Genomic DNA, 24,659 nt, shown 5'->3' with positions numbered 1-24,659 from the left:
TGTATTTGATCTATGCATGTACCAGCAGCGCAAGCCTCTCTCTATGGTTGTGCGCGAGAGAAGTTCAGAACAACTGAAAGTATGAATCTTTAAAAGGTTTACACATACAAACTTCATATGTCCCAGGTCAGAATCAAAACAAGCTTCCCCAAAATAACACAGTGGAACGTTTATTGTGATTGGATATTTTCTGCATTTATCAAAATCCCATCGTGTAAACAAGATTACTAGGGAAATCGTTCCTTCTTGCACAGCATGTAAATGTTTAAAATCAACCTATTATATTATTCTGACTAATTGTGTGCATAATCAGTGTTCCTATTGGTCAGTCACTGGGATCAGCACGGAACACCTGCCAAACTACACGATAAAGACACCACCAGAACTGTCAGAGCCTACGACCTAGACCCTGTCACACTGAACGAGCCAAGATGTCCAACAATCGTTTACGACGTAAAAATTTGCCAACGTCGTGGGAATGTTGTCTGAGCGGGCAAAAATCACAGCATCAGACAGCTAAAATCATACAGTCTGTAGAGGGTTTAAGGCCGGGCATACACTACACAATTTTGCCATTAATTAGCTACATTTTCACCATCTCAGATGAATTTTCATGATCTGGCTGAAATCCTATGAACTTGGGCTAGGATCATTACGTCGAGACTTGCATAGTTTGAGCAGGTCAAGGACGCACCAATGATGGCTGTTCTGTTCTCCAGACCCCTGTCGGATGTCCTGATCATTTTCTGACATGTCCTACATTTTGGTTGTGCATTTTATAGTGTGAGCAGTGCTACGGCATGATTGGGCAAGGACTGCTGCCAATAGCCATTGAGCATTCAGCATGTGAGACGACAACAATGGGCGGATTCAATTATGTTGAGCCTGGGCCTATGCCTGTCACATCTGGCAAAAACAGGGAGGGAGGCATGCCCTTCTCAAATGGAACAGCTCTGTCATTTTGTCAACAAGGCAGCATGGTGCATCGTCCATAAACATACAACTCTTTTCCATAAAACACGTGTTCTAAATTTTGTAATTAGTTTTCATTGGGAAGAAGAAAAAAAAACGTTTTATCAAAAACAATCACTTTTACAAGGGAAAACACAGAATCCTTGGCACTGAAGTAAAACCTCCACTCACCCGAGGCAACAGGCCAAGCAAAACGAACCAATATTACGTTAGTGTCCTACATTACATATGCGTTACATGACAGAAATAAAAAAACATAACGACATGAAATCAAAACCATATTCTGCGCCTAGGACTTTTTTGATGTTTCTGCACATATTTGTTTTCTTCCTACGACAACCGAGAACAGCAGGGCAGGATCAACTAGGGAATCATTGTGTACTGTGAACACCCACGTCCTGAGGTTTAGGATGGATGAGAGGAAAGATTGGGGACAAGGACATCGGGAAATGTGAGCACGTCCAAGTTGTTACGATTTTGGAAGTCGTGTAGCGTATGCCGAGCAGAAGTCAACTCAGGCAAAAAAACGGCCTACTGTTACAGTTGTTAGATATTTAGCAACCAAATAAAATATTGTTCATAGCCCATTTCGTTATCAGTGGCTAGCACATTGATATGACGTTAATTCTGGGCTGGCTAGTCATTTCAACCATTCTGCATTTCGCTATCTAGCTAGCTTGCTAATTAGCTAGCTGGGCCCGCGGCTAACATAACACACCAGAGCTAGCCAGTTATCTTGCTAACTATTCAGCTATTTCAAATCAACAGCAGCCCGAATATGAAGCTAGCTTTCCTCTACGGCTGGCTAGCTACGTTCGTTAGCGTGATCTGACTCATAGAACAAAGAGACGCCTATCTCTCTGTTATTGTCAATAAACACTTACCTTTACACCGGAGACTCTTCATATAGCTATTTCTTCTAACATAAAGGAAGGAGTTGTTTGGGATGATAATAAGTAACAATCAGCGGCCAAAGCAAGAGATAGACCACCCAGACTAGCCCAACTAGCTGGATAGTGGGAGATTTTTTCTTCTTCTCCAAAACATAGAAATAAAATATGTTGAAGGGACACGAGGCCTCACCGGAAATGCGTCGTTTCGGATATGTAGCTACGTCATCGTGTTGTTATGAGAGATTAAAATTAAAATTGTATTCATAATAAATACAATACATGACAATTTGTAACATGTACAAAATGGAAGGATGAGAAAACTGAGGACAATGTATGGGTTGATGTTAGGCTCATTGTATACTTATATTAACAAAACTGGAAAATTAAACTTTTAAAACAAAACGTGTTTACATTCATTAAATCAATAGGGAGAATTCAAAAATAACTCACACGAGCCATTTTTTAATTGTTTTTAATTTCTAGAAATGTAGATGGCTTTAGACTGTTAATAAGATCCCTCCACCGGTAATGTTTACCTCCACCGGGACCGGTAAACATATTTACCCACAAATACATCTGATTAGTGTACAGTGCATCCACATTTTGTTGCGTTACAGCCTTATTCTAAAATGTATTAAATCGTTTTTTCCTCATCAATCTACACAAAATACCCCATAATGGCAAAGCAAAAACAGGTTTTTAGATTTTTTTGCAAATGTATGAAATAAAAAAAAACGGATATCACATTTATTATTAGAAAATGTATGCTCTCACTACTGCAAGTCGCTCTGGATAAGAGTGTCTGCTAAATGACAAATGTAAATGTATCACAAACTCAGTACTTTGTTGAAGCACCTTTGGCAGCGATTACAGCCTAGAGTCTTCTTGGGTATGATGCTACAAGCTTGGTACACCTGTATTTGGTGAGTTTCCCCCATTCATCTCTGCAGATCCTCTCAAGCTCTGTCAGGTTGGATGGGGAGCGTTGCTGCACAGCTATTTTCAGGTCTCTCCAGAGATGTTCGATCGGGTTCAAGTCCGGGAACTGGCTGGGCCACTCAAGGACATTCAGAGACTTGTCCCGAAACCACTCCTTTGTTGTCTTGGCTGTGTGCTTATGGTTGTTGTCCTGTTGGAAGGTGAACCTTCGCCCCAGTCTGAGGTCCTGAGTGCTCTGAAGCAGGTTTTCATCAAGGATCTCTCTGTACTTTGCTCCGTTCATCTTTCCCCTCGATCCTGACTAGCCTCCCAGTCCCCTGCCTCTGAAAAACATCCCCACAGCATAAAATCCTGTTTTCGCTTTGTCATTATGGGCTATTGTGTGTCAGTTAATGAGGGCATTTAAAAAATAAAAAAAACTATTTTAGAATAAGGCTGTAACGTAACAAAATGTGGCAAAGGGGAAGGGGTCTGAATACTTTCCGAACACACTGTAGGTAATCAGCTGACAACCATAGAGTACTGCAGACAAGATTACACTGCCATCTGCTGGCATTAAATAATACTACTTCATTTTTTTCAAAGTTTGCAACGAACAAACACCTTTTCAGTTTGGTAAATAACACACTAGACTACATAACTGTCATTAACATTGAAGTTGAGACAGACAGACATTCTGTAGCGTACCGATTCATCGTGGAGGTCTCAAATGGCACCCTATTCCATATATATATATATATGCTACTTTTCATCATAGCTCTGTTGGCTCTCGTCAAAAGTAGTGCACTTTAAAGGGAACAGGGTCCCATTTGAGACAGCAGCCATTCACTCACGTCAGATAGGTCCTTCTGAGGTTGACGCCCAACATAGACGTCCACCTTCTTCATGGGTGTCTCCAGGCTTCCTGGTTAATGGCACTGGAATTGTTCACCAGGATATCAGTACCTTTAAGGACCAAAGAGGAAACTACTACCCATGTTACTATACCTGCTACCACATACGTAGAGACCATTACTCACACTGTTCTATACCCTGCTCACCACATAACCACAATACTACACTGTTCTATATGACCAATAAACCATCCACCACTACTATGCTTTATCACCTGTACCAATACTACAATCCTACATGTTCTCATTCCCTGTACTTAATAAGCCACCACATACACGATGACTACCTGATAAACCAATCACTACAATCCCTACATGCTTTTTTCCTGTATAATAACCACACATATACGTAGCATCATCGGTTAATACCTGACAATATACCACAGATTGAACATTTCTGTTATCTGGGTTATACCTTTGTACTAATATAATCTATAGTAGCTACATTGTATTTTTTTTTATACCTGTACATATGTACCTTTATGAGACTCTATTACTATACATGTTTTATTACCTTGTTTTATAAAACCACCAATTTTACTATTTGTTTAGTTACCCTGTATAAGTAACCAGCAATACACATGTTGGCTTATGTACTTTAATACCTGCTTTATTAACAACCACACCATAACTACATGTTTATACCTTTACCAACCACTCGCAGATACTACATGTTAATACTGACAACCTACAATACTACATGTTTTATTACCTGACCTAAGAACATACTAATACTACATGTTATATCTCGTGACCAATAGCTACAAATACTTAGCATTGTTTTTTTATATCCTGTTTATTCAATTAATCCACAAATACTACGTTTTATACCTCGTTTTTATAACTAACCACAATTAGACTAGATGTTTTTTTATACCTGGACTCAATAATCCACAATACTACATGTTTTTTTATTACCAGTCACTAATAATCCACTCATACTTTACATTAGTTTTATACGTCTGCACCTAATAAATCTACATTACTACATAGATTCTTTTGTGTCTTATTTCTTGCTTTCTTCTATCATCAGTTACAATAACTCACTAATAACTTACGAGTGTTTCTTTCTTATAAGCTCTGTACAATACCCTGTAGACGACATCCTTACAAGGTGTTAACTTCTTATTGGCTGTCCTAGGGGCAGTCATTGAGTTAGCCTTGGATGAAAGGTGCACGAGATGTTCTTGGGCCCAGAGTAAACTCCATTGAGTCTATTACCTCACCCTCTTTATCCTCAGCTCTCCATTTTAACCCACCTCCTAATTTCACCCAAGCCTTCCCATTACCTCACCCCTAATTCACCAAGCTCCTATTACCCCACCCTCTAATTCTCAAGTCGTTCCCTACCCTATCCATTCAATCCCCTATCCACCTTAATTCATCAAGCTCTCCATTACCACCCCTTATTCATCAAGCCTCTCATACCACCCCTAATCATCACAGCTCTCCATTACCCACCCCCTAATTCTCATCGCCCTCCATTACCACCCTAATTCATGCCCCTTACCCACTAATTCAAGTGGCCTCCATAATGGACTCATATAGAATAGACAACACCTGCTCCATAAGGACTCATATAGATAGAGAACACTCGCCTCCATAAGGAGCTCATATAGAATAGACAACACCTGCTCATAAGGACTCATATAGAAAACAACACCTGCTCCATAAGGACTCCATATAGAATAGACAACACCTGCTCCATAAGGACTCATATAGAATAGAGAACACCTGCTCCATAAGGACTCATATTAATAGAGAACACCTGGTCCATAAGGACTCATATAGAATAGACAACACCTGCTCCATAAGGACTCATATAGAATAGAGAACACCTGTCCATAAGGACTCATATAGAATAGAGAACACCTGCTCCATAAGGACTCATATAGGATAGACAACACCTGCTCCATAAGGACTCATATAGAATAGACAACACCTGCTCCATAAGGACTCATATAAATAGAAACACTGCTCCATAAGACTCAATATAGAATAGACAAAACACCTGCGTCCAGTATAGGACTCATATAGTAGATTAGACAACACCTTCTCCCATAAGACTCATATAGATACTAACAGACACCTGCTTTCCATAAGGACTCATATAGATAGTGAGAACACCTGCTCCTATAAGGACTCATATTAATAGAAAACACCTGCTCCATAAGGACTCATATATGAATAGAGAACACCTGCTCCATAAGGACTCATATAAATAGACAACACCTGCTCCATAAGGACTCATATTAGAATAGACAACACCTGCTCCATAAGGACTCATATAGAATAGAAACACCTGTCCATAAGGACTCATATAGAATAGAAACACCTGCTCCATAAGGACTCAATAGAATAGACAACACCTGCTCCATAAGGCCTCATATAGAATAGACAAACACCTGCTCCATAAGGACTCATATAGAATAGACAACACCTGTCCATAAGGACTCATATAGAATAGACAACACCTGCTCCATAAGGACTCATAAGAATAGAGAACACCTGCTCCATAGGACTCATATAGAATAGAGAACACCTGCTCCATTAGGACTCATATAGAATAGAGAACTTTTCATGTCTTTTATTTTTTTTTATTGTTATATTTATTGATATTTTCTTCTATTTGTTGTTTTTGTTTTTTTTGTTTGTATTCTTATTTTTTATTCTTTTTTTTGTTTTTTTTTTTTTTCTTGTTTAATTTTTAATGTATTATTTATTGTCATGTGATTTTATGGTTATGGCAGGGTGTTTGTTCGACTTTTCTATATTGATGTCTCTGTATGGCATGCATGGTTTTTGGTCTATTATTCTTATTGATAGTCCTTTGAGCATGTCTTTGTTCTTCTATTTCTATATGAGTTTCCCTTAATGGAAATCATAGTTATCTTCTTCTATATGAAGTTCCTGTATGACAGGTGTTGTCTATTCTTATATGAAATAGTTCTCGTTTTTATCGGAGCATCGTTGTCTTGTTCTTTTTCTATTATGTAGTCCTTTGATGCAGTGTGTTCTCTTTTCATATGAATTCCATATGGTAGGCATGTGTTCTCTATTTTTATATATGAGTTCTTTATGTGAGCATGTGTCTTTTATTCTATATGAGTCCTTATGGAGCAGGTGTTTCTTTATTCTATATGAGTCCTATGGAGCAGGTGTTGTCTATTCTAATATGATCCTTATGGAGCAGGTGTTTCTCTATTATATGAGTCCTTATGGAGCATGTGTGTTCTCTATATTGAATGAGTCCTTATGGAGCAGGTGTTGTCTATTCTATATGAGTCCTTAGGAGCAGGTTTTTGTCTATTTCATATGGTCCTTATGGAGCAGGTGTTCTCTATCTCTATAGTAGTCCTTATGGAGTAGTGTTGTTTCTATTCTATATGAGTCCTATATGAGCAGGTGTGTCTAGTATGAGTCCTTATGGACAGGTGTTGTCTATTCTATATGAGTCCTTATGGACAGGTGTTGTCTATATTCTATATGAGTCCTTATGGAGCAGTGTTCTATATATATGAGTCTTAATGAGCAGGTGTCTATTCTATATGAGTCCTTATGGGAGCAGGTGTTGTCTATTCTATATGAAGTCCTTATGGAGCAGTGTTTCATTCTAATGAGTCCTTATGGAGAGGTGTGTCTATTTCTATTGAGAATGTATATTGTAATACTTTCTTTCTTAATACATGGATAACTAATTAGATTAAAAATATGAAACCTGGAGAAGTATAAAGATATCGAAGTAGCTAACGTAAGAAGACGTTAAAAACTTGATAAGATATTGCTATGCATAATAAACTCTCTCATGTTATAACGGACCTCAAATTATAATAAAGACAACCACATCTAGACTCCATATTGGACTCAATATAGGTAATAGACAAACACTACTACCCATGAGACTGCATATAGAAATAAACAACACCTGCTCCATAAAGTGAACTCATATATATCTATGTAGAACACGCTCTAAGGTGTCATAAGTAAGTCTCAGTTATTAGAAGATTAGTACAAACAGCCTACATCCATTAAGGATCTCTATGAGAGAATACTAACATTCTGTCTCAGTGAAGGAACTCATATAGAATAGACAAACACAGCATTGCATCCATTGAGGGACTCATGAGAAGTAGGCGAGCACCTGTCCTCCATAGGAGCTCGATATAGAATTATGTAGACAAAGCAACCTGCTCCATAAGACTCTTTCATATACGAATATAGAGAACACATCTGGTGCCATAAGGACTCATATAGAATAGAGAACACCTGCTCCATAAGGACTCATATAGAATAGAGAACACCTGCTCCATAAGGACTCATATAGAATAGAGAACCATTTGTACAAACTGGCTGTTTTTTCCCCCATCAGCCTCAAACACAACTAAAGATGTAATCATAATGATTACAGAAGAACCTCAATCACCAATTTGGGAAAAGAGGAAGAATCACTTTCCTTAGATGTTTTTCATAAAGGAAAGACAATTACCTTTATTAAATGGTCCACATGGACCACAGCGGGTTTGTTAAAACATTATTATTCTCGAATATCCTCCGTCGACTATTACATATGTTAAATGCTTCGTCAGAAACAACAGGTCCTTGGGACGTTTTTTCTCTCGATGCAGAAAATGCTTTTGATCGACTAGAGCGGTCAGATCTCTGGTCGGTCTTGGAACACATGGGAAATGGCTCCATCTTCAGTGACATGATTTAAATGCTATACGCCAATACCTCAGCCATAGTTATAACAGGCAATATCTGCTCTGCTCCCGTTCAGAATCTCTAGAAGCAGTAGACAAGGTGATCCAAAGTTCTCTGTTGTTATTTTTATTATCTGTGAAACCTTTTGCCCAGTGCACGGTTTTCTGTCAATATACCTGGTAAAATAATGGTTAATAAAAATAACTTCAAGGAGGGCCCTATAAAATCAGATGAATTTTCCAAATTATGTTATTTTTTGTTTTTCCACTCTCAAAATTACAATGGTTCGTAGAGAAACAACGAAAATGAATGTTCTGAGTCCATGTCAATGCTTTAAATCACATCTGAATACACATGCCTGGAAAGAAAACAACAAAAGTGTTAAACAAATCTAAATATATTTTATATTTGTTTATTTGAGATTCTTCAAAGTAGCTACCCTTTTCCTTGATGACAGCTTTGCACAATCTTGGCTACTTTGAAGAATCTAAAATATATTTTGATTTGTTTAACACTTTTTTGGTTACTACATGATTCCATGTGTTATTTCACAGTTCTGATGTCTTCACTATTATTCTATAATGTAGAGAATAGTAAAAAATAAAGTGAAACCCTTGAATGAGTTGGTGTGTCCAAACTTTTGACTTGCACTTTACTTCTGCCAGGTAAGCCTACTTTGAAGTTAACATTTAATTGAGAAGGTTTTGTGGAAAGTATTTCTGTCAAGACACAAGATGGTTATCACAACAACTGGCTACACAAAACGCGCACACCCAAACACATTAAAGATCATAGATCAATTCAGCTTATATCTCAAGTTATAAAATTAATCGAACAAAATCAGCCCTACTGCCTATCAAGACCCCGATGGAGGACTCCATCTCTACTTACAGAATCCCAAACGTTTCCATTTTAAATAGATTTCCTTCGTTATAAAAAAACAGTCAGAAACTAAACAGAACGCTCAACTCAATTCAAAATTGATATGGCAATGTAAGCGATCCTGGATGAAATTAACAAATTTACAAAGAGGGACAGACGTGGGAGGACAATCTGTACCAAACGTTAAATTGTATTCTGTCTGCAGCTAGGGAACCCTGACCTGTTTACCGGACTTGCTACCTTGTCCCGGACCTGCTGTTTTCAACTCTCTCTCTGTCTCTACCACACCTGCTGTCTCGACCTCTGAATGCCCGACCTCTGAATGCCCGGCTATGAAAAGCCAACTGACATTTACTCCTGAGATACTGATCTGTTGCACCCTCTACAACCACTGTGATTATTATTTGACCCTGCTGGTCATCTATGAACATCTTGAAGAACAATCTGGCCTTAACGGCCATGTACTCTTATCTCCACCAGGCACAGCCAGAAGAGGACAGGCCACCCCTCAGGGCCTGGTTCCTCTCTAAGTTTCTTCCTAGGTTCCTGCCTTTCTAGGGAGTTTTTCCCTTGCCACCATGCTTCTACATCTGCATTGCTTGCATGAAGTGAAAATGAAGCCCAAGGTGCAGCGTGGTACATTTCCCTTTTCATTTGAAATGTTCCACCAAAAAAACAATAAACAACTCAACGAACGTAAAGCTAGGAGTGAAACACATGCAACACAAAGACAAGATCCCACAACTGAAGGAGGGAAAAAGGGCTGCCTAAATATGATCCCCAATCAGAGACAACGATAAACAGCTGCCTCTGATTGGGAACCATACCAGGCCAACATAGATCATTAATCACCTAGATAACACACCCTAGTCATTGTCACACCCCAACCACCATAGAGAATAAACAGCTCTCTATGGTCAGGGCGTGACCGTGGTTAACCGATTTTTGTACTCCGACGTCCTTGGGTAGGTGGAGGGAGTCTGGAAGGGCATCTAGGAATCTTTGTGTTGTCTGTGAATTTATAGCACGGCTTTTGATGATCCTTGGTTGCAGTCTGAGCAGATTATTTGTTGCGATTGCAAACATAACAAGATGGTGGTCTGATAGTCCAGGATTATGAGGAAAAACATTTAGATCCACAATATTTATTCCACAGGACAAAACTAGATTCAGGGTATGACTGTGGCAGTGAGTAGGTCCGAAGACATATTGGACAAAACCTACTGAGTCGATGATGGCTCCGAAAGCCTTTTGGAGTGGGTCTGTGGACTTTTCCACGTGAATATTGAAGTCACCAAAAATGTGAATATTATCTGCCATGACTACAAGGTCCGATAAGAATTCAGGGAACTCAGTGAGGAACTCTGTATACGGACCAGGAGGCCTGTAAACATTAGCTATAAAAAGTGATTGAGAAGGCTGCATAGATTTCATGACTAGAAGCTCAAAGGACAAAAACACAGTCATTTCATTTTTTTGTAAATTGAAATTTGCTGTCGTAAATGTTTGGTTTAGGGGTTTGGGAAAACAGGATTTTGAATGGGAATCCTGTAGGCTACATTAAGATGAATCAATATATTTTTCACAGCTAGCTGTAATGCAGTGCTCTGATGTCAATGAATATCAAATGCATTACTCTTGACCATGTGATGTGGGGACACACACACACACAACCACCAACACACACACACACACACACACACACCACACACACCACACACACACACACACACACCACACACACACCACACACACACACACACACACACCACACACACACACCACAACACACACACACACACAACACACACACATTCACAGAGGGTGAGAGAGAGAAAGAGAGTGACATAGGGAGCAGTAGAATGTTAGAACTATAGCTTTCCCTTGTATTTGAGTAATGTTTTAATTGCATAGCCTATGTATACAAGACTGGTCAGACTGTGCAACAGGTTTGTACATGCTGCAGTCTCAGGGTGCTTTGGTAAGCTGTGTGCTCACTGTGCTGCATAGAACCATGATGAACAACCATTGACAGTGCAGTAAACAAGGAATGGCCCAAATGTAGTAAGTGTGTGTGGTGTGGGGGGGGGGGGGACAATTCAATTCGTATAAATGGGACATTTCAACGCGTTCCAACAAGGAAAAATGCTGTTTTAAGTTTAAGGTTACAAGTAGGGTTAGTTTTGGGTTTAAGTTCTGTTTAAGGTCAGGGAAAATAGGATTTTGAATGGGACTAAATTGTTTGATCCCACAATGATAGTAAAATACACACATGTTTGTGTTAATTATTCCTTAAAACTGTATATGATAAAGAATTTCTTTAAGCCCCCAAAACAAAAAGTGCTATGATTTCATGGTGTTTTCTCATGGGTAAATTAGTGTGGCCAATTAATTAAAGTGAGTCTTGGATCAGTGTGATCCATTAACTTAATTCATTAATACCTGCCATTGAACAAGATTATTCCTGTTCAACTAACTGCTAGTCTGCAGCAGACATTCGACTAGAGTCCACTCTGTCCCTAGATGAGATCTCAGTCTTTATCGCTGACATGGCGTCACAGATATATTCTATCCTAATTTCTATCCAAACTGTGTGCGCGGTGATGGCGCGCTAGGGCGCAGAATGGTGTACATGGATGTGCGTTCGTTGTTGGAAGTGACAAAGGTGTGTGTCTATGTTGGAGCTGCCTGAGAGGAGAGGCCATTTTGTACAGCGAGGCAGGCAGGCAGGCAAGGCGTCTGTACATGTCTGTCTGTGTATTTTCACGTCAGTTTAACAGGAAGCGTGCCATTGTGCGTATGAGAGCGAACATTTCAGTGTTGGAGGGGCGCGAGCTAGCTGAGCAGTAGTAACAACACCCAAACCGATTTCTTCACTTTCCTGAGCGTTCACTGTCCTTTCTACACTGTTTCCTCTGTGCAATGGATGGGTATGTTGTTGTTTTTCTTTACAGTAATTGGCCATTACACAAACGCATGTAACATTTTTGCATAGCACCTCGTACTGTTTAATGTCTAGTGGAATTATAGTCACGGATAGAAAATGTAGAGAATTGAACGCGGTAGGGGGAGGCGCAAACAAGCCCCCCCTCGCAGCCTAAACCTAACCTTCTTTTAAGTGTTCACATAGATTTATTGGTCTTATTCTGTTCAATTAAGGACTTCACGTCACTGAAAAAACCTATAGATTAGAGAGGCCATCATATTTCTGTGTCTATGCGCATGGACGTTTGCTTGTTCATTATCTAGAGTTGACTTCATAAAGTAATAGAAAATAGCCCGTTTTCCTTCAGTTGTTGAGTTAGTTGCCAACGCTTTGTCTATTGTCTCTACTCTCGCATGATATGTGCCATTACTGTAAGTAATACAGTATCGCCACACATGGACAGTAAAAGTAACAAATCAAGACATTGATTAAGATATGCTGCCATTTTAAGATATGTAAGGGGCGTTTCTTTCTTCGCGAAAACAACAGAGGCTCTTGATACATAAGACTATCTAAAGCATAATTTAGAGAATATGTAGAACTAGTTTGAACAGAATAGTCTTCAGGTAAAACGATGTAATTTAAGCATAGATATACATGATATCAGAGCTGTTTTAACACACGGAATATGAGCTATTCTAAATCATTGTTTACTACTCGTGTGCGTGGGAAAATAACGGCATGTGGGCGGGGGGCTGGTTCGATAGATTTATAAAATCTTCCTCCTACAACATTTCTCCACAACATTTTCAGACAATTATTTTCAGATACATATGCTCCATATGCTCAATTATCCAACAGGTGTATCGGCGTTGGGCTGCACACATTAACAATAACTTAGTAATAACATGTAATAAAACCGTCATAGCCTATGACGCGTTTTTTTTTTGTATCCTATTTTTGCCTATAAACTAACTTGCAATTGGTGACCATAATTGTGCAGTTTGGTTCGCCAATTTGTATCATTTCTATCTATGCCACCTCTCAACTTCGAATGGTCTGCCACGCTGCCTGCCTTGCCTTCTCTTCCCCAAACAAAAGACAACGGTTCTGTGTGTCGCTGCTTTAACTGTTGGCCGCTCTGTCCTCTCTCCATTTCTAAGTTCATGTAACAAATACAATGCAACAATGTAACGACGTGGCAGTGGATCATCACTTCGATCACTTACACGAGTTAGTTAGTTTTGGGGGCCTCGTGTAGGATGTGGATATACAAAGTAGCACGACATGTAGTGGATGATTCCAATGTGCAGTGAGCTGATTGATGTGTGTTGTGAGCTTCTCCAATGGGGATTTCCGTGATTGTACATCACACATCTCTACGGCAACTATCGGTGATAAGGCAGGCTATTGTTTTGGCGTGTGAGCTGTTTGCCACATCATCCCGTCTTGATGTGAACCAAAAACACAACAGCTGTCTTATTGCTGATGAATGCGTGTCATCATAACACGAACCGGGTTTCCATCGAACCTTTTTATGCAGTAAAGTAGGCTAAAACATGTCATGACAGGCCTAATGGAAACAGAACATTTTGTCGGTAAACTTTCCACGTTTCGAAAAAAAAACGAAATACGCTAAGACAAGGTGGGATCTTTTTGTTTCGGTAAAGTTAATTATGCAAGAAATGTCGATGGAAACGTTTTTATACGCGAATGTTGATATAATAACCAACATAGGACATGTTGTGTGTTCCTCCCACTGCGACTCGTCGGGAAAGCATGCAGGTTATTAGGCTACAGATGAGTTATTATAAATTATTAATAAGATTACTTATTAGGCTATAAGTTATGAACCTCACAGGGTGGTGAAAGTGCATGATGCTGCTTTCCAATAAATATCGAGGGTCTTATTCTGGTGACATGATCATCGATGCTTGACTGCCTGTTTGACAAATAAAAAATAATATCGCTCTGTTGTCCATTATAATCTCACCATGTATGGTTGGTTAGAGGGCACATGCCAAGGCACACTCGCTATATAACTACCTTTTTTTGGTGAGAAAACCATCAGTAAAGTTGAAAATGCGATGGAAACCCATTTAACTTGTAGTTTTTATTCAGTACATGGGAATTTTACCTCAACATTTATATACAGTTGAAGTCGGAAGTTGACATACACCTTAGCCAAATAGATTTAAACTCAGTTTTTCACAATTCCTGACATTTAATCAGAGTAAAAATGCCCTGTCTTAGGTCAGTTAGGATCACCACTTTATTTTAAGAATGTGAAATGTCAGAATAATAGTAGAGAGAATTATTTATTTCAGCTTATACTTTTGGAGTTCTACCATTTTTTTCTGAGGTCTTGGCTGATTTCTTTTGATTTTCCCATGATGTTAAGAAAAGAGGCACTGAGTTTGAAGGTAGGCCTTGAAATACATCCACAGGTACACCTCCAATTGACTCAAATTATGTCAATTAGCCTATCAGAAGCTTCTAAAGCCATGACATAATTTTCTGGAATTTTCCAAGCTGTTTAAAGGCACAGTCAACTTAGTATATGTAGACTTCTGACCCACTGGAATTGTGATACAGTGAATTATAAGTGAAATAATCTGTCTGTAAACAATTGTTGGAAAAATTCCTTGTGTCATGCACAAAGTAGATGTCCTAACCGACTTGCCAAAACTATAGTTTGTTAACAAGACATTTGTGAAGTGGTTGAAAAACGAGTTTTAATGACTCCAACCTAAGTGTATGTAAACTTCGGACTTCAACTGTATAGATGTGCACTAGGCTACATCACCACGCACAGCCTTTCATCCACAGCAGGTCAATTTGATGGAAACCTGTGGGGAAAATGCTCATATTGTTTTTATGTGGATTAAAGAATATTCGCAAGGAAATCTGTCACCAATTGGATGTAAAACCTAGCTACAGTGATAACAAATAAATGAATCAAGAAGTTGTTTATGACGTGGGGAAATAGGCCTAAGTGATATGTGGGTTTGCTGAACACACTGCCAACGGTAGGCGTTTAACATATTTGCACAGGTGGTGGAAAAACTACCCAATTGTCATACTTGAGAAAAAGTAAAGATACCTTAATAGAAAATGACTCAAGTAAAAAGGAATGTCACCGAGTAAAATACTACTTGAGTTAAAGTCTAAAATAATCTGCTTTTAAGTGTACAGTGGTGGGAAAAGTACCCAATTGTCATACTTGAGTAAAAGTAAAGATACCTTAATAGAAAATAACTCAAGTAAAAAGGAGTTAAAGTCTAAAATAATCTGGTTTTAAGTGTACAGTGGTGGGAAAAGTACTCAATTGTCATACTTGAGTAAAAGTAAATGCTGTACATACATCAAATTCCTTGTATTAAGCGAACATGACGGCACGATTTTCTTGTTTTGTTAATTTCCGGACAGTCAGGGGAACACTACAACACTTGGACATCATTTACAAACGGAGTATTTGTGTACATACTTTCTTTAGCAATGTAGTGGAGTAAAAGTAGAAGTTGTCAAAAATATAAATAGTAAAGTACAGATACAGAAAAAAAACGACTTAAGTTGTACTTTAAAGTATTTTCTACCACTGTATTTGCACCAAATGTTGAATCATGCATGAATGATGAGACTCGTTTTGGTTCAGTTCCCTTTCGCCATGTCTTGTTTATTAAAACAGAAAACTCAACTCATACAGGGATTTTCAGTGTTTTAGTAATTATGAATTATAAATGGTCTACTCTGTGTTTCCTTTACACAACCTACAGCAATGATGATAAGAATTAAGTAGTTATCACGGTCCAACGGACCTGCTGCAATAGCAAGGTCTGTCTAACGGACCTGTTGCAATAGCAAGGTCTGTCTAACGGTGCGCTGATGCGTACAGTCAGCTACAAGCTACAAGCATCGTCATGATAGGACACACACACAGTCTGACACTGTATGGCTCTCTTACTGTAGGACGCATCTGATAAACAGCTTCCACTACAGTCTTGCTGATACTGTCGAGGACAGCATCTCACAAGCATGTCTGACAATCAATAGCTGCTCCTTATGCTGTAGGACGACTAGCACACATCTTGTGAAAGGATCTACACATGCTGTTCGGTAGTGAGGACATCATCAAGTCGAGCTTCTGATACATGGTCTCAGGTGTGATAAAGGCTCTTCAGTCTGTGATGGTGACGTCTACACAGTGACTGATACTAACCCAAGGTCTAATAGAGATGAATAGGAGTTAGTGTGTCAAAGGTCTCCATTTCCGCCTGCCACTAAGGTCCTAAGGTTTATGGTACATCAGCACGCTCTCATGTATAAGCACATATGCCTTGCTGTAGGGATAACACGACTATCAGTCGTCGTACGTAAGCAGCCTAATGTCTCTTCTGTTAGACACATCACTACAGAACTTAACAGCGAGATCTCACTGCTGTAGGATGCATATGCGAGCGAGCTTTAGCTGACTCGTCTATAGGTAAGGACACACGAGCTAACAACACTTAACAGCACTCTCGCTCTGTGAGTGTACGACAGTCACTCACTGCTTGCAGCATTCTCACTATACGGTTAAGGGACAGCATCGACAACTACAACTATACCCTCACGGTCTCTCAATGGTGAGGACTACACTACGGAGCGATCAGTGAGACAACTATCACTCTCTGTAGGACACACGACGACTACGTACTATCTTGCTGCTGTGTCTAGGGACACGACAGACTAACACTAGACGAATCATCTCTCGTCTGGTGTAGGTAGCGAGCAGACTACTAGTCGAGCTACGTATAACACAACGTCTCTTCTACGTGTAGGAAAACGACGATCTAACAGCTTGATAGATCATCTCTTCACGTTTAGGACATCAAGCTAGCACGATTCTATGAGGCATTCTCTCATGTGAGGGTGATAAGCGAGTCCAACAGCACTACATCTAATATCTCCTAGTAGGGATACAAAGCGATCACATCTGGGTATCTCACTACGTGATGTAATAATCTCTGTAGGACACACCACACTCACAGTATCAGCATTTGAGTAGCTTCTTGGAGTGGTGAATCACACACACACTGACGAGTCTAATAGATTATCTGTCGGGTAGGGGGTACCTAAGCTAGAGTGATACACACTACACAAGTGACTATGTATGTTGCTCTGTAGGGAGACAGCACAGATCACTAGAACTACACATCAGGTATCTTGCTTGTGTGATAGAAGCGACACAAGTGCGATAAGGTCTAGTGTGTTGGGTCTAGTCGACATCAATTAACAAGGTCTAGTCGTGTTGCTCTGTAGGCATCAACACAGGTAGCTACTAACACATATAAGTCTGTCTAGAGGAGCTAGGGATCACGTAGCATCGAACAGACACATGTCCATAAACGTGTGCATGATAGGTCGTAGTGTGACAACAACACATCACTGTCTAGATAACAATAAGATCTATGCTGTGTGAAAGACACACACCAACACATGGAGATCACTCTCATGTCGTGTTAAGGTAAACAGCACACACATCATCGATTAACACAGTCTACTGCTGTAGAGGATACACACACAGTCTACTAGTAGTGATCAAAGGATTCTTACGTTGCTTGCCGTTAAGGTACACCAGTATGCACTACAACAACTAGACATCTAGCATTCGATCTACTGAGGACTAGTGTACTACAGCCGTCACATCACTCAGCAGTGGCTACTATCTGTAGAGAAGCAGCATCTCAGCTAGCTTATACGCTCTATCTCTGTCTGGTATAAGAGGCTACACAGATGTGCATAACTCACACATGGTCTTCTCAGCGGTATGGGTATTGAGCGACACTATCAACACTCTTTGACACACTCTACGCTGTATAGGGAGAGATCATCACGGTTACTACGAGCATCTATAGCTGTAGTGATATTTCACACGGAGCATCTTAAGATACATCTGCTGTCTGTGAGGGGACACACACCTAACACGACTGACATTCGTATCTCTTAATGGAGTAGTACACACTAAGCACACATCGTTACTTACACGGTTCTTCAGTCGTGTTTAGTGGGGACCCCAACGTGGTATGATAGGTCTACGTGTGTGATACCATTCTACTGTAGGTCACTACATCTACATGGGTCATACTACGAGCTACAAGGTTTTCTCTACGTATGGGATCATAACACAGCGACTACACTACGTGCGATAATCTCTCTGAGTAGTGTATCACGTGATCGACTACACAGGCTACTACATATCTCGGCTTGAGTAGGGAGACACAACAACGAGACACTGTACTAAGGCGATCTACGCTCTGGAGAGGATGCTGAAACGTGTATAGACTATCACACACTACACATCTCTCTGGTTGTAGGGAGACAGATACTGTGCTAACTACAGAGTACTAGTGTGTTTGAGGGTATCTCTCTAGGTGAGGGAAATACACAACACACTAACAGCTAATATGATTATGTGTTCTGGAGTCTGAAGTACTATACAACGATCCATACGTGACATGACATATAAGGTCTCTTAGTGAGGGAGCTATGATACAGATCACACTGTCGAGCTATGAGGTTCATAGTTGCATATCTAGTAGGACACACAAGACGAGTCATTAGTTGCTAACGAGTCGTCTCAGAGGACACGAGCAGCGCCCCAAGCGTCACAACGAATTAAGTCGCCTGGAGAGCAGTCACTACAGATCATGCTTGACAATAAGTAGTTCTAACTGTGAGGACACACACTACAAGCGTGTCTGTTCATCAAGTGCTAGATATATAGGCGGTGTAGTAGGACATCGAGCTACTACACTCTAACGTAGATGTTCTACGGTTCTATGGTGATGGAGTAACACAGACCATCTACTGGATCACATCACGAGGTACATATCGTTGCTTGCTTGTGAGTGCCACGATCACACATGAATAACACTATACGCTTCTGGTAGGTGACATCTCACGATCATACACATACGGATCACTCTATCTTGGATAGGAACAAGACAACAGACTAGTACGTAAACGAGTTCTCTCATTCGTGTGTAGGACACACACACAGAGACCACAGCATCTAACATACATCTCTCTGAGGTATCAAGGTGACTATCTTAGGGCAACACGATCGACGCCACTAGCAGCTATAGCTCGCTGGTTAGGACAGCGTCACTAACAGCTCACACAGGCACTACGTGATTGCGGCTTCTAGTAGGTGATCAGACTACACCTCTCACAGTCTACTCTGGTGAGATGAGACAAGCAACATGCTAGAGTAAAGGTCTATCATGTCTGGCTTGTACGTAAACACGACACACGTAGCAACACATCGTCTTCAGTGTTGAGATAGGACACACGTACACGCGAGCTTTGAGCAATCTAAGTCTCTTCAAGTTAGAGACGAGTCTTAGACTACATCGAGCTGATCCATCACAGTTGTCTCGATATGTAATGGACTAGTGTCTACACACATCTACGAAGCAGAATAATAGGCTCGTTCATGTGATGTGACACAACTATCGACTTGTCATACAGCATGGTGCTAAGGTCTTCTATAGGACGACACTAGCTAAACGAGCGGTCCTATGACATGTGACAAGGCTCCTCTGTTGATGTGTGGACACACAACACGCTACACCATATCGCTCTGATAGAGGTCCTAGTGACTAGCAACTCACACAGTCTGGCTATCATAAGGTCTACAGTTCGTTCTCTGTGAGTCGTAAGACTACACGAGCTATCGTATTATCACTAGTCTTCATCTTGTGAGAGTAACAGCGTCCACATGCTAGTACTACATAACGTCTGTCTTAGTATGTGATGAGACTACCACCCAACACGATCGTGCACTAACACAGTCTAAGCTGATTGATCTTAGAGATCTATAGGAGACTGCAGACTACTCGTACCTAACTTGTGCAATACTCATGGTACGGCACACACGTAGCGACTCAATAGATCTATCGTCGTCATATCTGAGGGAAGGTACTAACACCACTGCTGAATAAGCACACTATTGCTGACACGTAGGACACACAGAGCCCACTAAGCGATGCTTAATAGAGCTCTAGTACATCGATTCTAATGAGTAGGCATCACAGTCGAACGAATACACACACGATCTTAACACAGTGGCTCTCGATGTAGGACCAGGCATCACGACATGCTGAAGGCGATGTTCAGTCTGTCGATGTAAGAAGACTCTACACACGATCTTGATACACATCTCACAGAGATCATAGATTCGAGTACGAGCCACTATCACTGAGGTCTATCGTCTTGATTAAGGAGAGATACAATCACAACAGAGCTTAAGGAGTCTATTGTCGTTTGATCAATGTAAAGGACACACAGCAGCTACTATCAGTAACTAACAATCTGTTCCTGATAGTGATCACAACACAAGCACTGCCTTATGTAGATAAGGCTACTGTCGTCTGTTAAGGGAAGCAGTCCAACTACGATCGGACATAGCATCACATTTGCGTTCGCATGATAGGTGACACGATCATCACACAGCTTACTCAGTGATGCACTACAGTGTAAGCTGACACGAGCTATGGTAACGACACTACCAACATGCTCGCTGATGAGACACACACAGCGTCTAAAGTCACAGACTAACGTCTGTCTAGGTAACACTAGCTACAGGTCTCACGTAGTGTAACAGTCTTCTCAGTCGTGATATGTATCTATAACAACACTCTCTAGCACATTCGTATGCAGTGTAGGTAGATCGATCACACAAGTCTATCTACAATGCTGTTCATGTAGGCTACATACACCACTCTACATCGTGATTCATCGTGATGAGGTGACACTAGCATACACTAGCACATCATCTCGTGGAGGGTATCAACGTAGTCATAAGTCTCCATCGTGTAGAAATCTATTCTCTCTGGGTACGAGATCGTACACCAACACGGCTCTATCATAATGATTGCTATCTGCTGTAGGAACCGAGCGAGCTAGATCAACAAGCGACTTACATACGTATGCGATACTCCTGTAGGACACAACAGCCACTAGCTAGCTAGACTAAAGCAGTTTCCTCTCTGTGTGTGAGAGAGCAACATCACGGAGTGCAGCACTTACACAGTTTACTCTGTGAGGGTGATAATACGTACTCAACGAGCTAGTCTAACACACAGTGTCCTTACACTGTATGTGGTAAGCACGTCACCCACAGGTGAGCGACCACAATCTCCTGATAGACATACACGAGCAGCGACAATATAGAGTCATCTAAGTCGCTCGTGTAATGAACACAAGCAGCTATAGTGGCAACAACAGATATCAGACATGCTGTACTATCTGTAGAGAGTCTACACGATCTATCTACGAGCTAACAGTCTAGTGTCAGACTCTCTGAGGAGAGCATCTAATGAGTCGGCACTAACAAGCACTTACTCGTCTGCGGTATAAGGACACACACAAGCAGCTGCTAAACTAGGTGCTTCATCACTGTTACTGGTAGCAGCAACAACGAGCTGCTAACGCTGCTCTGCTATCTCACTGTAGAGGATCATCACTGAGCGTACACTTTAACACTCATATCTCGGAAAGTGTGATAAGGTCTAGGTGTGATAGAGGTCTAGTGTGGTAGTCTAGTGTAGTCTAGTGTGATGAGGCTAATGGTGTAGGGTCTAGTGTGATAAGGGTCTAAGTGTGATAGGTACTAGTGTGATAAGGCTGAGTGAGTAGGGTTAGAGTGTAGGGTTCTAGTGGGATGAATCACAAAGCACATACTGACTACGATATCTAGGTCCTCTTAGTGAGGAGCATAACACACACTACGTGAGCGAGCATATCTCTGTGTATCGGTGTGAGAGTACACGACGTTCATACATACATCTGAGCAGTTCACTGGTGATGAAGGGCACATCTAAACGTGTGCATAAACAAGATGTCTGTAGGACGTACATGCACATCAAGGCTCTAGACACTAGATTACTCTCTGTATGAGGGAAGCTGATGATATCACACACACGTAGCGTCAGTTGTGATACAAGCTGCTCTTTAAGGACAGCAGTCACAGTACACAACATGATGTAGGGTATCAGATCTAGTACGTGCTCTATGTCGTGATGATAGGAACAACACACTACCAACTGATGCTATACAGGTCTAGTGCAAGTTCAGAGCGTAGGAGTAGCATCTAGACGATCCAAGCTTGTCGACACATCTTCTGTAGGACTAGCGTACCACACACACTATCTCAGATTAGCAAACTGCAGGGTTACTAGGAACACGAGCTGACATGATTAATAACACAATCTAAACGGTACGTGAACATCTGACACAGCAACATCTAAGTCGTGAACTAAGGTCTCAAATCGTTGCGCTGTAGAGTACACGAGCACAACAACAACTGACATGTAGCAGTTCTAGTGTGCACCTGATAGTGACAGCTCAACACGATGTGACGAGTCTAGATCCAACGAATGCTGCCTTCATGAGTAGGGAGCATCAAACGTGACTAACGGGTTACCAGTTCGTTCTATCGTCTTCAGTGTGATAGGACACACAGCTACCTACAGCTATCGTGATAACTCTCATGGTGATTAGGACTACATCACTACGACTATCCTTAGCGTCTGTGAGTGGAGGACAGCGATCATAGCATTGAGCAGGATGCTCTCACTAGCTTGCGTGAAGGGGCAACATGCGAGTGCGACTCTCCCTTAGCTGATGACTCTATCTCTGTAGGAACGACGACATCACATCTCACTATATCAAGCGACTCTATCGTGTTAAGTGTTACGGAACACACGTGTGACATCATCTACAACGATTGTCACGTTCTGATAAGGAGACACCACACAACGTCGTAACGATGTCTGATAAATCACGTCTTGAGTTGAGAGTTAAGACGAGCACTACATGCTGTCACTGGATCCACAATGTCGTGATAAGTCTGTAGGAGAGCGATCACACGTGACGACACAGGCTAGCAGCATGCTCTTAATACGTGAGGGTAGTAGCATCACAAAGCATCTCATATGTCGATAGTGTCAGTATTCGTTGATCACTAGGTTAATGGACACACCAACACACACATTCTCTCTGTAGGAGCTGAGCACGACTTACACACTACAGGTCTATGACAGTCATCGTGCTCTGAGTGAGGTAGGGGGATCTCACGTGCGACATACTCACGTTCAACACATGCTGTCTGTACTAGATGTAGACACACACCTTACACATCTACGCTTGTAGAATGTAGTGAGTCAACAGCACTTCTCTCCAACAAATGGTAGGGTCCTAAGTGTGTAGGGTCTAGGTGTGAATACATAGCGTCTCCATATGGTTAAGTGAGAAACACACACACTACACATCTCTCTGTAGGACACACACGACGTCCCACAGTTGGAGTAGCCCTAGATAGTGTAACAGTCGTCCTCAATGTTAGGATGACACAACACACTACTACAATCTCTGCTCTTGAGTTGGAATCACAACGATCTACGGAAATCATACAAGCAGTTTCATGGTGTAGTGTAACTAAGGCTCTAGTAGATCAGACACACATCTCTCGTAGGACACACACAGATCTACACATGCTACATCTGTAGGAGAGCACTAAAGTCCGATCACTAGAGTACATAGATTGACTTCTCTAGTGAGTCTGACACTACACGATCGATCAGCATATGCAAGGTCTAATGTGCGAGAGATGGCTAGAGGTGATCAGCACGATTTGTGTGATAAATGTCTAGTGTGATAAGGCACTACGACTAGTTACACATCTCTCTGAGTAAGGTTAGTGTGTAGGTTCTGTGTGGATCAGCGATCACACTACACCATGTCGTTCAGGTAGGTGTGCACACACACTAACGTACAGCTAAAGTGGCTATGCTGTTAGTAGGGGTCTAAGTGTGTAAAGGTCTAAAAGATAGTCAACACACGTTCAGTTCTGATGCACGAGTCCACTATTGTGCATTATCATGGGGATAGTGGGGAACATCACACAAACGCTCTAGCTAGTGTAGCTGCTTCTCTGTAAGGACAACACTGTGAACTAACAAGCACCACGTATGCTAGTACATGGTCTTCTAGTAGTGGACAATAACAGCACCTACACAGAGTCAGATAAGGTAGTGTGTAGGTTTCAAGTGTTCTGACTTCATGTAGAGACTCTACAGATGCACTAAACACTAACGATCCACTATGTGCGTTCTGATCTAGTAAGGATCTAAGTGTGTAGGACACACTATGCTAAGCGTCTACGATGTTGATAAGGTCTAGTGTGTGGGTCGTGTGTAAGGTCTAGTGTGTAGGGTCTAGTGTGTAGGTCAGTGTGTAAGGTCTAGTGTGTAGGGTCTAGTGTGATAAGGTCTAGTGTGATAAGGTCTAGTGTGATAAGGTCTAGTGTGATAAGGTCTAGTGTGTAGGTCTAGTGTGTAGGTCTAGTGTGATAAGTCTAGTGTGAGAAGGTCTAGTGTGTAGGGTCAAGTGTGTGGGTCCTAGTGTGGT

At 41.0% G+C, this 24,659-nt stretch overlaps 1 protein-coding gene and 2 long non-coding RNA genes across 21 annotated transcripts in view; 2 read left to right on the top strand and 1 right to left on the bottom strand.

The window, feature by feature from the left end:
* Positions 1-2,051, bottom strand: part of LOC112070817 (uncharacterized) — a 29,160-nt gene extending 27,109 nt beyond the window's left edge. For all 12 annotated transcript variants that reach the window (XR_011475664.1, XR_011475665.1, XR_011475668.1 and 9 more), the window contains exon 1: positions 1,857-2,051. The gene's annotated coding sequence lies outside the window, so the exon portion shown is untranslated. The remainder of the gene's footprint in view (positions 1-1,856) is intronic.
* A 9,912-nt stretch (positions 2,052-11,963) lies between these two features.
* LOC139024375 (uncharacterized) overlaps positions 11,964-24,659 on the top strand; it is a 15,052-nt gene continuing 2,356 nt past the window's right edge. Inside the window, exon 1 of the long non-coding RNA XR_011475662.1 lies at positions 11,964-12,210. This is a non-coding gene — a long non-coding RNA (uncharacterized lncRNA). The remainder of the gene's footprint in view (positions 12,211-24,659) is intronic.
* The window catches only part of LOC139024374 (uncharacterized), a 3,234-nt gene continuing 373 nt past the window's right edge, over positions 21,799-24,659 (top strand). For 7 of the 8 annotated variants that reach the window (XR_011475660.1, XR_011475656.1, XR_011475658.1 and 4 more), the window contains exons 1-2: positions 21,799-21,834; positions 24,483-24,577. This is a non-coding gene — a long non-coding RNA (uncharacterized lncRNA). Of the gene's footprint in view, positions 21,844-24,477; positions 24,578-24,659 lie in introns of all 8 variants that reach the window. The other variant, XR_011475655.1, reaches the window with a different exon arrangement.

The sequence above is a fragment of the Salvelinus sp. IW2-2015 genome, unplaced genomic scaffold, assembly GCF_002910315.2.
Source record: "Salvelinus sp. IW2-2015 unplaced genomic scaffold, ASM291031v2 Un_scaffold1431, whole genome shotgun sequence".
Taxonomy (NCBI): domain Eukaryota; kingdom Metazoa; phylum Chordata; class Actinopteri; order Salmoniformes; family Salmonidae; genus Salvelinus; species Salvelinus sp. IW2-2015.
The sequence above is the reverse complement of the archived record's forward strand: the minus strand, read 5'-3'. Positions and strand labels throughout refer to the sequence as shown.